Source organism: Lottia gigantea, assembly GCF_000327385.1.
Source record: "Lottia gigantea unplaced genomic scaffold LOTGIsca_62, whole genome shotgun sequence".
NCBI lineage: Eukaryota > Metazoa > Mollusca > Gastropoda > Lottiidae > Lottia > Lottia gigantea.
In genome coordinates, this window is record NW_008710115.1 from 1,512,659 (window position 1) to 1,526,127 (window position 13,469).

Consider the following 13,469-nt stretch of genomic DNA (forward strand, 5'->3'; position numbering starts at 1 on the left):
CATGGTAGATTACTAAGTTTTGACTTATTTACTTATTAAATGATTCTTATATAGATTATATTGTGTCCATTCGATGTTATGTGTTTGTATTGTTAGTACATGATGCCAGTCTCAAACCATTGCATATTAAAACGATGATGTAACTATAGTCTGAAAATATTGTCTGAAAATTTAAGAATTATCCAGAGATATGTACACATGATGTGTATATAAATTTTTAATATAATTTTTCAATAAAACGAATAATGCATTTATTATACTTTATAGATTGTAAAAGTGTATGTTCATATTGACAGTCCATCAGATAAAATATGTTTATGTTTTTAGTTGAGATGTACTCTACGACAACTAAACAAATTAGTATCCCTAAAAATATTTAGAGGTAAATTGATGACCTGATGTAGCCTACTATAGGTGACAATTGAAGCGAATCAAGGTCGCATTATTATTGTATTGGTGAGGACTCATCATCTTTTTGGCGTTTTGTAAAGATGCGGTTAGTTGGTGGTTTGGTTGGGCTTACTGGCGGCTTAATAATATTAATATTTGGTGATAAAATAAGTTTCACTTTAGGAAATATTTAATAATATAAGAATTGTTCATACAATGACTATAGTAAAAACATAATTCAATCCTGGCTGTGACTTTTATTTCAAAATTTGTGTAATTTTCGGCAGCAAAATATTTGGCTTGTTTTGGCTCAAAACACGTTTTACATTGCACATGCGCAAAGTGAATATACCGTACACAATATATTATTTGTTACAAAACGTAATCAACAAATGCGTAATAAAATAAAATCTTAATTAATAATTTTAACTAAGAATAACCAAAACAGCCCCCCTGGCAACGGAAAATCAGGGATTGATTTGAGTAGCACTAAGTTCTGCTTTGGTTGCTATCAAACATAATTTATGAATAGGTCTATCATATTCACCTGTAGCTGTTTTAATTTTAACTTTTCCAACATGACAATCTTGACCTGGGTAAATTTCCTGAACTAATGCTAATTTCCATAAAGCTCTTGGTAAATGTGGATCTTATAATATACATAACTTTAATTAACGATTCAACAGCACCATTCATATGACTAGCTGTGGGACAATTGAACTTCCATTCAAATAACGTTCCCTTGTTTAAACACACACTTTTAATTAAACTTATATTCCAACTTTGAATCATTTCTCGCAAGTATAACTGAGACCCTACAAAGTTGGTTCCATTATCAGAAAAAATAAACTTTGGCCAGCCTCTAATTGCAGAAAATCGTCTTAATGCCATTAAAAAATGATCAGTAGATTCTCCCATTACTAACTCAACATGTATAGCTCGGACCGTCAAGCAAGCAAAATACATCCATATCAACAGTTTTTCTACCAAAATTAATTTTAAATGACCAAACAGATCAACTGATGTATTACTAAACGCAAGTGTATTAAAGTCCACGCGATAATTTGGCAACAATCCCATTTGTTGACCAGATAATGGTTGGCGTCTTCGTTTACATATTAAACAGGAAAAATATATAGATCTGGCAAGGGCTCTAACAGATAAAATCCAATCCTTTTGGCGAGATTCATCTACTAGTCTTTTGTAACCTGGATGGCCTAGTTTTCGATGCATAGATTCTAACATACGTCGTACCAAAATGATTTTTAGGTAATAACACTTGGTGGCGTATATCATAAGGCAAATTTTCAGCACTGTCAAGTCTTCCTTTGGCTCTAAGTATTTCATTTGGATCTTTAAATTGTTGAATTCCAATAAGAGATTTATCATCAATGTTAAAACCATGTTGTATTTTTCGAAACAGCAAATTTTCAGCACAAATTATCTCTTCGGGTTTAAGATTTCCACCTTTTCTATTTACAGGTTGTAGTTTACAGTTAGACATAAATCTTACCCATAATGCTAAGTAGCGACAAATTTTATTCCAATCTAAACTTCTATCAGCAAAGGAATTTATAACATCTTCTATTTGAACTGCTGCTATTTTTATAGGTTTACGCTCCGGATCATTAATACTATTTATTACTTCGAGTTTGGGCCATTTTTCTTCTGATAGCAGTAGAAACTTTGGACCTGTATGCCAATCTTCAAGATGCTGAGGATCTATTCCTTTGGTCAAAGCATCAGCTGGATTTAATCCACTTGGAATATATCTCCATAAAACGGGATCATGACTTTCCTGGATTTCCGCTACAACAAATGGCTTAAAAGACCGAGGTGTACTTCTAATCCAACTTAAGGCAGTTGAAGAGTCACTCCATAACACAATCTTCTCACAATCTGTTTTTAATGACCATATGATCGAATCCACCAGTCTTGACAAAGTCAAACAACCCATAAGTTCCAATCGATGAATTGATTTTCGTTTTAACGGGGCTACAAAAGATTTAGCCGCAACTAATCGGCATTCTATCTGACCATTACTTAAGTACCATCTTAAGAAAACACAGGATCCATATCCGTCTTCTCCACCATCTGAAAATCCATGTAGTTGTGCTGGTCCAATTGCATTAACTGGTTTAATACTCCTACACGTCTTGAAACGCAAAATAGTCGGCAATTCAGAAAATACGCTTTTCCATCTGGTAGTAACATCCTCTGGTATAACTTCATCCCATGTTAATCCTGCAGACCATAAATTCTGCATCTCAATTTTAAAAGAGATTCCCAACATTGGGCAATTACACCACATACAATTCTTTTTGTCAGAACCAGGGGCAGACTTTCCGACACCTTACATTTCAATCTCAAACTATCATTGAATTTATCCCATGAATGACCTAAAACTGACGTTGGCTAAAGGATTGCTTTCAGCATACCTGGTTGCTAAAAGTTGAATAGCTGAACAAGCAAGATCGGGAGAAGATTTATCGCCAAAACTAAGACGAATCCATTGGTATACATCTAGCTGGACTGTGGTATTACATTCTCTCCACAAAAATCTATGGAATGGTTGATCATCGGGATAAATACTTATCATATTGAACATCTTACGAATATCTCCACAATACCCAATAGTGTCTTGTCTAAAACCTATCAGGACTTTAAATAAATCGTTCAAATAATTTGGACCCTTTTCCAAGGCATCATTTAAACACATACCATCTACTTTAGCCGAAGAATCAAAAACAATTCTAATTTTGGTTGATGAGGCGTCAGGTCTTTCCACTTCCCTGTGGGGTAATAACCAATAAGGTTTAGTCCAATCTATATCTTCTGATTGTAATTTCAAACAAGATCCATCACTTAACAGCTTTCGTATCTCAAAATCATACACAGATGTTTTATTGGTTTGTATCAGGCGGTTTTCTAGGGATGTTAGTCTTTTTAAAGCCATATTCCTACTGCCAGGAAAGTTAGGATGTCCTTTCTTCCAAGGCATCTTCATCTGAATCCTACCATCAGGCAAAATTGTGGTATTTCAAACTATCAATAAAAGCCGATTCTAATAACTCAGATTCTTTACATGTACCTTGCTTAGTTGGCTTAACTCCTAAACTTTCAACTTAAAAAAACTTCACAACATTTGGTTCTTCTAAAATCATAATCTGATGAACATAGTTTGTATCCTGACAATTAGACAATTCACCTAATAAAATCCATCCTAAAGGAGTCTGTTTGGCAATAGGGGCATTAACATTTGACAAAGAACATTGGCCTAACCCTTTGAAGGCAAATGGAAAGTCGGTTCCAATTAATAAGTCAACTGGACCACCTTCACAATAAATATTAGTCACTAAACCAGACAAATGGGGATAATTGTATAATTCCTGCTTATCAATTGGTGTTAAATCACCACAAACAGTTTCGAGAGAATAGGCATGCATATTATATGTCTCATCATTATTTATAGCAGATACCTTTAAATTAAAGTTTTGAGACTTTTCATATGTTTCATATCCTGCTGCTAAGCTAATATGAGTATTTTGAGGGTGATTTTCTACAAGTCTAAGCTTATTAACAAAAGATTTTCGGACCAATGATTTCTGACTGCGAGAATCTAATAAAGCAGTAGCTATATGCGGTACACAATAATCATCAAATACATTAATTCTTACAACAGGTAAATTTCCACAACCTACTACATATGTATTGGTTGATAGTTTGACAAAAGTTCTATTTTGATCTAAATCTTCATGCAAAAGATTGTTATGAGTGTTATCACAATTTGGTTTATCGCATTGTTTCTTGTCATAACAACTCTTAGTTTGATGAAATGGTTTTAAACAACAAAAGCAACATTTGTTTAACTACATTCCACCTATCAGAAACTTTCATATCTTTAAATACAGGACAATACTTAAGTAAATGAGAATTATGACATTTTAATATACATGGACGATTACTCTGAGCTTGGGGCTTATATGAGACACTATTTGAACTACCAGTTCTAACCTTTCTAGAATCATCTAGTACCAAATTTGCTCTCAATTGAGCCTCATCTCCAAGCCATGACACCAAAGATTCAAGTGACTTAGGTATATGTTTATCAAAACATAAAGATTTATATTTATATTGATCTTCTGGGGGTAATTTTTCCAACAAATCTGCAATAATATAATCTGGTTTAAGGTCATGAGTTTTACCTAAATCTGTCATTCTTACTATAAAACATCTTAGTTCAGAGGCAAACATTTTTAAACTATGGGAGTTGCCACTTTTAACAGGTTTATAGCTCTTAATATCGTTTAACAATATAGACATAAGTTCATCAGATTTCCATAATGTTGATCTAAAATTACTTGTTCATAGTTGAAAGGAAACTGATTTTCCACCCTGAATATTCTCTGTTTCCTGAAAATGTCTGAATTCTTAGTCTTTCTAGTTGAGATTTCACTACTACAAGCCTAGAGGTATCAGATGGAACATGACTGTCTATTCTCTGTTTTCTTTGTACATCACTTTTGATTTGTTGGATACAAGCAGTTAATTCTATTTTAAGTACCGGTAATTCTACTTCTTGTAAATAGGTAACAGTGTCATTCAAATCATCTGATCAACACCTTCATTTGTAGTAACTAGGGCATCATAGATAAGTTCAAGTTTACCATACCGGTAACGCTTTGTCAAGTTGTTCTAGTCGGCATACTTTTAGATTTCACCAGAGATTCGGCAGATTTCACAGCAAAGGTAAACAAACGTTTGGCATTAGCTCGACGTTTCTTGATGTCTTCCATTAATAATGACTGTACAAATTTTGAAATTGGTTTGGTTGGGCTTACTGGCGGCTTAAATTTAAACGTGGCACTGGCACTAGCAAATAAATATGGCAAAATCGTTGCACTTCACCGATTCACTGTTACTTGATGATAAAATAAGTTTCACTTTAGTAAATGTTTAATAATATAAGAATTGTTCATACAATGACTATAGTAAAAACATAATTCAATCCTGGCTGTGACTTTTATTTCAAAATTTGTGTAATTTTCGGCAGCAAAATATTTGGCTTGTTTTGGCTTAAAACACGTTTTTCATTGCACATGCGCAAAGTGAATATACCGTACACAATATATTATTTGTTACAAAACGTAATCAGCAAATGCGTAATAAAATAAAATCTTAATTAATAATTTTAACTAAGAATAACCAAAACAGTTGGAAGTAGTTGTAAAAACAATATAATTGAAATTACGAAAGCACAGGCAGAGGCGAAAGTGTTCAGTATTACATTCAGCCTACATTTAATGAATAGGCTTAATATACAATAAATGCCGGTATGTCCTAGAATGGACATGTTGGTTTTAAACATATTTTGGAAGATGAACATCAGGGTGTAGCTTCCGTGTCTTTCGCTGTGATCTTATATTTAATTCTCAGAGTTTTGCCTCAAAAGTATAAGGTTTTTGAAAGGTATACAGAAATCACGCGGAAGTAGCTCTAATCAGATAAAGCAAACACTTGCTAAAAGCTCAAAATGAATAGATTTTTCTAAGAAATCCCCTAGTGTGGGTTATAGTACATGTCCAAACCTACTGACCTACAATCACCCTATATGACATTACTCAGTGTATTAAATAGTAATAAGAATTATCTTACCTGACTGTCAACTGACCACCGCCTATACTAGGTGTATACCGCCATAGACTATATAATATATACTATAATAGATGTAGGTTAGCTTTTAAATTTAGTGCTTTATTTAAGCTGAATATGGTAACTGATAAAAATCAACGCGAGATTTAGGGCTCGAGCTTGAATAAATGGCTTGTATTACACAGATCACTTCAGGATTGCGAAATCAGACTATTTTCTATGTTTACCAAAGCTAACATATTGAAGAATTAAAGTAAAGAAAATACAATGTATTGTTGCTATCCTGTTGCTATGACAGTAACAAAAAACATCAATATCTGATGATATATTGGCCTACATATATTGCACTATTAGAAATCATTATCAAGGCATATTTATAGTATAAAGATAGCTTGCCACGAAAATTAGACATACGCCCACACATTGATCAGCTTTACTAAGTTACAAATTAAAAGTAGCATTAATCATAATTTTTAATCATTTTAGATTTAGAAATACAATCATCTCAATCTAAATGTTCAAACTAAAGTAGAAAGAATAGGATAATTCGGAATTTTACACCCACCGATAGAATACTACCACTTTCATTATGCTCAGATTTTGATGCATTTTAATGAAAAACATGAACAAGAAATTTGAGCTCTTGTCAATGTTTGAACGACATATAAATGAAGGGTTTCGACTTAACAATCATCCACGATATTATCTATCTCAATGATGACACCAATTCCATCACAATCAATTAAAAACTGTGGCTTCTGTGTTTCTAAAAAATTGTTGAAAGTCGAGGGCAATTACTCTAACAGTGTTCTTCGAAAAATCGTCAAATTTGAACTAATGATTTATTCATTTCATTGATCAATACCTTGTCTCATCAAAATCATTTGAAAACTTTTGCTTCTGTTGTAACCACAACCTGATTTTGATATCGTCAACTTTATACTTGTCTGAGATCCCATCTATTCAAATGACCACACCAAGTTTCATTAAAAATCGATTGAAAATTGTTCTTTATGTTTGCAAGAATACATTTTTGACGTGTTTACATAAAGGGAGGGGCAATAACATGAAAATTGCTTTATGAAAATCCGTCAATACGAACTTGTCCAAATCTTCAATTCATCAAGTTCCAGTAAAATTCATTGAAAACTGTAGTCTCTATTATGCTCAGAAAAACTGACGGACGGACAAGGGGTGACGACAATATCACATTTACACTGAGACGTACAGTATATCTACTGCAAGTTATGACAAGTTAAATAAACCTTCACAATACTTAATGATAGTCTCACGATTGATAAAATTTCTATTTTTACTATAACACAGCAATACAAATGTAATAGTGTTAAGGTTGACTGTGTAATACATTGTGAAATTAGGCAGACTTTCCAAAATTTACACCACTTTTTTATAAGTTTCATCAATCTCTGAAAGTTAATTAGGTTAATTAAAAAAGAACCTGTCTTAAGCTGAGATATCAAATGTACACGTCATACGGATCCGTCATACGATATACGACATGCGTAAAATCATAAAAAAAAAATCGTCGGGTGAAGCGATTTTTGATGAATTCGGACACCTTCCCTGTCTTCTTTCACGTCATATTTTGGCATCAATGAGATGGGGGGATCAACCTATTCAACAGAAACTTCCGAAAAACTCATTGAGCTAGCGAGAAAACACCCTCATCTGTAGTGTACAGATCGCCATTATACCATTATGCTGATCTCATTCATAACAGCGGGAGCAGCTTTGCCAAGATTATCGGGATCAAAGGAAAAGATGCTAAATATTCTCTCAAAAGAAAGGTAACGCATACGTTTTCCGCATGGAAATGGAAATCATTTACGAAGCATGACGGATACGCAAAGCCCACTTATTTCCCTCATATTATAGAATATTTAGCTAGGAGACTAAGTATGCAAATATATGCTGTACTTCCATTAAAATTGTGTGCAGAATACGAAAAAATAGTGTAGAATCTGGACCATTTTTTGCTCTTTGCAATTTTAAACGCATCACTTATACAAAAGATTATCTGACTGAGCTAAAATATTTAAACAGTTTTTTGATAGAGTAAATTGTAACTGTTTGTACACACTAAACCTCCATGACAACATTGATTATACCTTTTAAAGAAAATAACGTGTAATATTTGTCTTGCTCTTGACGATATACAATGCTATTGTATAAAAAGAATTATATTTCAGTACAGTGATATCTTAAGTTTCAAAATTCATACAAAAAAGGAGATTCTGAAATTAAAATACCAGATGCCCTTATCTCAACAAAAACGATATTTCCATAAAAATATGTGTACTGTAATCGCCCTAAACCATCCCTCTATGTGGACGTATATTGTCGGCACCTCCGTCCGTCCGTCCGTCCGTCCGTCTGTCCGTCAAAATTTGCTTGTAAACGCTCTAAAAACTAGATTTTGTGATGGAATCAAATGAAATTCGGTATGTGTATACATATTCATAAAACGAAGATCAAGTTCGAATTTGAGCAATTTTCGACCGTTAGAAGCAGAGTTATTGCCCTTGCCCCAAAATCTTTACCATCCGCCTGGCGTGGTGGGCGTATATGGCTGTGGTCCACTATCTAATTTTTCATTTTTCTAAACAATCGTGGGTTTGTCGATTTTTGTAGTTAGTAGCGTGGAGTCAATCAACCCCAGCTTCTACCTTGTCCACCAGGACATTCTGGGACTTATCTGGAAACAGTGGGGGTTGAGCCACTGCCGAATTATAGCCACATCGAATACGAGAATTTTAAACTTCTCCTCGCTTGAAGATTTTCACTTTCAGACATTTCAGTTGGCAGATTTTCTAGCACGAGGGTGACGTTATTGGCACGCAGTAGAGGGACACAGCTCTTGCAAGTTATGACCAAATTTATTTATTGCACTTGTCTTGTTTCGTTTTATGGATTTATGTATTTTGTATTAAGGTTCTGATCGTTTGTACTTAGTATTTATTTTATTCCAGATTTTACCATAAAACTATACTTTCGATTTCCCTAACAGGTCCAAATCATACATAAAAAAAAGATGCGGGACAACAGATTAAAATATTTCGTTTCATGTAAAAAGTGGCCATTCCGGATTTTATCAGAAACCTTTAGTTTCATTTTTCATGTCGTTTTTGTGTAGTTGAGCACGATGAGGCAAGTTGCCCAATGCGGCAAAATGAACCGACCGTTACTAGGGACTGAGTTGTAATTAGTATAGCTCAAGAATATGTTCACTCTCAAACTCTCAAACTAATTGTTTTGTTTTTATTCTAGTGAGTTGAGATCAAGGATTTAGATTTAAAACACACTGCGTAGTTCAACATAATTCATTTTTAAAGCGAAGGTCCAAGGTAACAGGTCCCTTTGTAGCGTGCTCTAAGCAAGGCTTCTGTTTTAATCATGTATGTTAATCTTGTATTTCGAGTCTTGTCTTTGTTTTTATGTTGGACATTTTTAGAATACCGATTGTGTTTCACCAGAGTCGTCTCTAGAAAATGCCTGGGGACCAGAAAACGAAAGGTGCATTGACCTGATGGGGGCATTGCCAAATGGCTCACGCCTTAAATACGCCATTGTGCATGACATTTGTGGTTTAGTTCCTCGTCTAGGTTTGTTTTAGACTAACGACAAAATTAATCCATTTCCCCCCTCTCCTCATATTAAACTTGTGATCAGTGTACACATCAAGCATGTGTCATTCCACAACAGCCTATCACGAGTACCATGGTAGGAACCTTGCATTCTATCGGACGGTTTTCTATATTCCAAATTGTAAATTAATTTTTGTTATATTTTAGATCGTCCTGATGAACGGTTCATGTAAATACTGATTCTACATGCTGAGATTTTGGTCTTTTTTAGTATGGACACAATATAATGTTTTAAATATTCTGGAGGCTGTTAAGTTTTTACTTAGTAAGTAAAAATGTTTTCGGATTCTGTAAAGGGCTATATTTGATGGGTTGCTAGGTTCTTATATTGATCTAATACAGTGATACAAAGTCTATAAACAGCAAGACATGTTCAAAGTGTGTCTGTCGAGGGCTTTGATTGGCTGTATCCAATCAAATCGCTGCATTCCGAGATACAAGAATGGTGGCTATTGCAGTCAAATACAAATTTAATTGGACAGGATCCTCAAGAATCAAGAGCATTCGATGTTTCCAAAAGAATGTGTTCCTATTTCAGATTTTAAAATCCAGATAAAAAATTCAATTGTTGAAGTCATTGAAACTCTTAACTTCACAGAAGATTGAAAGTCAACAATGAAAAACTGATACATCAGATGTTAAAAGGTATGTTAGTTTCTTTCATTTTGTTTTTTAAAACTTGTGTTGTTGACAAGTACAACATTTGTTTGTTCTGGTAAATAATTAAAAAGATTTAAAGACTTTTGCTGTATGTAAATTATGACATCCTTTCAGTTGCGGATTTCAATCCTATTTTGAAGTGAAAAATTCATCTAAGGCCATCTGAAATCCGTTGGCGTCTTCGGGGCAGCCCCTATACCCTAGCCTAATCGCCTCCTCAATTTGCTCTCCCCCACCTCAGGCATTTTCTAGATAAGATCAATTATTTCAGATCATCCAGCACAAAAACAGATATTATCCTGCATAAAAAAGATATACCAGATATACACAGCATGATAACAGATATATCTAGCATGGTAACAGATATATCCAGCATGATAACAGATATATCCAGCATGATAACAGATATATCCAGCATGAAATGAAATGATTATAGATTAAAGTCAAATATTCTCGCTGCTAAACTGAAACACGCATCATATGTTAAAAGGTATGGTATATTAGTGTTGTTTTATAATACATTGTCTTGTATTTTCCATTTTCCAATGATTATTAACAGCTAGATATGGATAAGACCTGTGTATTTTCAAGTGTCCCGTTTTCATTAGCCCACATGTCGCAGAAAAGTAGGACGTAAAACTCCATTCATTTTATTTATCGAGAAGTGTTACCTCTGCATTTCATTGGCCCAATTATGGATGTAGAAAGGTGGGACGTTTATAGCTCTTTTTCTCGTTATCTTTACCTATGTACTCATTTACGACAAATAAATTTACAATTATTAATCATTCATTTCAGAAAGAATGAAACATCCATATTTTACAAGTATAACGCCATTCTACCAGCTGGTCATTGACGAAAACTCTTGGCATTGTTCTTGTACTGAACTGAAGAGCGAAAGAGACTTTGGACATTTGTAAATAATGCGATTTCAAATCAGTCACTCTCGTTCAGACCTCGATTGGCTCAGAAAGGTGCCATATACATGCATACACATACGTGTCTGAAACTTTGCATTATCAATGTCAAACATCCGCGTTGCAGCAAAACACATAGATGCCCAGGCTTACATAAGAGTAACATCACTTACTGAGTAATTGAACTGGCCAGGCTGTGTCTATAGCACGCACAGACAACCTTTGGTTGATACCATAGTTTAGGCTGGTTGACAGGATATCGGTCAGATGCATGGCAAGGAGATCTAGGGTCATTGTGCCACACGAAGATAGGCATCTGTGAACGTTGCACCTCTGTTACTACCTCCCCACAGTGACGTCATCAGCAGTGAATGGGTGGAATCCCGGATGAGAACACTCGCTGCAACCAGAAGACCTCAGACTTATGAAATGATTGCAAATACAAATATTTGGTAACTGTAAATGCCACTATATATGGTGATATTATTGCAAATGTCAATATGAGAGATAGATATATGGTGTCTGTAAATGCCAAGAAATGGTGATTGTAAATGCCAATACATGTATATGGTGTCTGTAAATGCTCATATTATATGATGAAATTAAATGCCTATATTTGGTGATTGTAAATGCCAATATAATGGTGGTTGTAAATGTATGGTGAAAACCAAGTGCATCGTTTTCTACAATAATTAGTCTACGTCAGGCAGAAAAAAAAACGTAAGCGTAGATTACTTAAATCATTTTGAAGAATCAGTGCTAAGAATTGTCTGTTCTGAGGGAGGATGAAACTCATCGTGTCATCAGTACAAAGTCTTCTGATTACAGCGAGTGTTCTTATCCGTGATTCTACCCATTCACTGCTGATGACGTCACTGCGAGGGAGTGCAACGTTGGCAGACACCGCTCTTCGTTTGGTACAACGACCCGCGGTTTCTCTGGCATGGGCTGGTCGGTGTCTTGCCAATCATCTCACGTGGGATAGCTTAAGTTTCTCTTTGCACGGTCAACCTTGTCATTTCATGATACGCCATGTTGCTAGGGTGCCAGCCTTAACATCTGTGTTCTGTTGCGATGTGTTTAGCATTGCTGCTGTGAAGTTCTCAAACGCTGTGTGTGTGTATGTGTGTGGTACTTTTCTATGACAATCAAGTTCTGAACGAGAGTGACCAATTTGGAATCACATTGTTCTGAATTAATCAAGGTCGCTTGTGCTGTTTAGTTCAGCACAAGGACATGTTTTTATATATTCGTTTACTAGAATTGGGTTTAGGTTAGCTGACACAACTGGTTGGATTTTACTACTGATTATTTCTTACTTTTTCCGTTAGATGGTATGGTAATGGTTAATCTATGCATAGAATGCCATTGATTTACAGTCGCTTCGATTGCCATCGTGGTTAATTGTTACATTCGTATATTTGAGATTCATTATCTGCAATATATTGCAAAAGATTCTATTGAATTTGAGAATTTTACACTTTCCTATTTCCTTTTTTTTCTTTTTTTCTGTTTTTTGCACATGTTGTTGCCCAAGTACTAATATTAACCAAACCCATTTAACGTTAACACAAAATTCTCAAATTTGATAGCCTTGTTTTGGTTGGTCGTTTGTCATGGTTCGGACGTGGAATGTAACCACCCCTTTCATTTGATTTTGGATTTTCTCTCGCAAGAGCATGACTACGACTGTGATCCCAGATGGAAACCTCCACCCATGTATTAATCAATGCGGTTTATTGTAGGCTGGTATTTGTAACTAACTGACATTTCCTTTTAACAATTATAGGTTCAAGTTCAGTTTTATTTTTAGATTTGAATGGAAGGGTTTAAGAGTTGACACTTGAAAGCACTGGTCGTGATGGACACTGAACTAACTGCACGTTGTCATCAAGCATATTGCAATCAAGGTTACCAACCGAACTCTACCACCATCCCTTGTCCCAATGTTTCATCTAATGATTTTATATTTTCCCCAGGTTATCCATCATTATTACAAAGTTGTGTCCTGGCTTTGTTTATATTTTAGGTTGCCATGTTAGATAGAATAAGAAGCACGACAGGCAACCAAGACAAATGGTCAAGGTTAAACTACGGGGACAATATTGTTCAAGTGTGGCCACCAGCCATAGTCGATTGTCTGCGGGGCAAGGTATATTTGTGTAGAGGCCACGGAGTTGCAGTA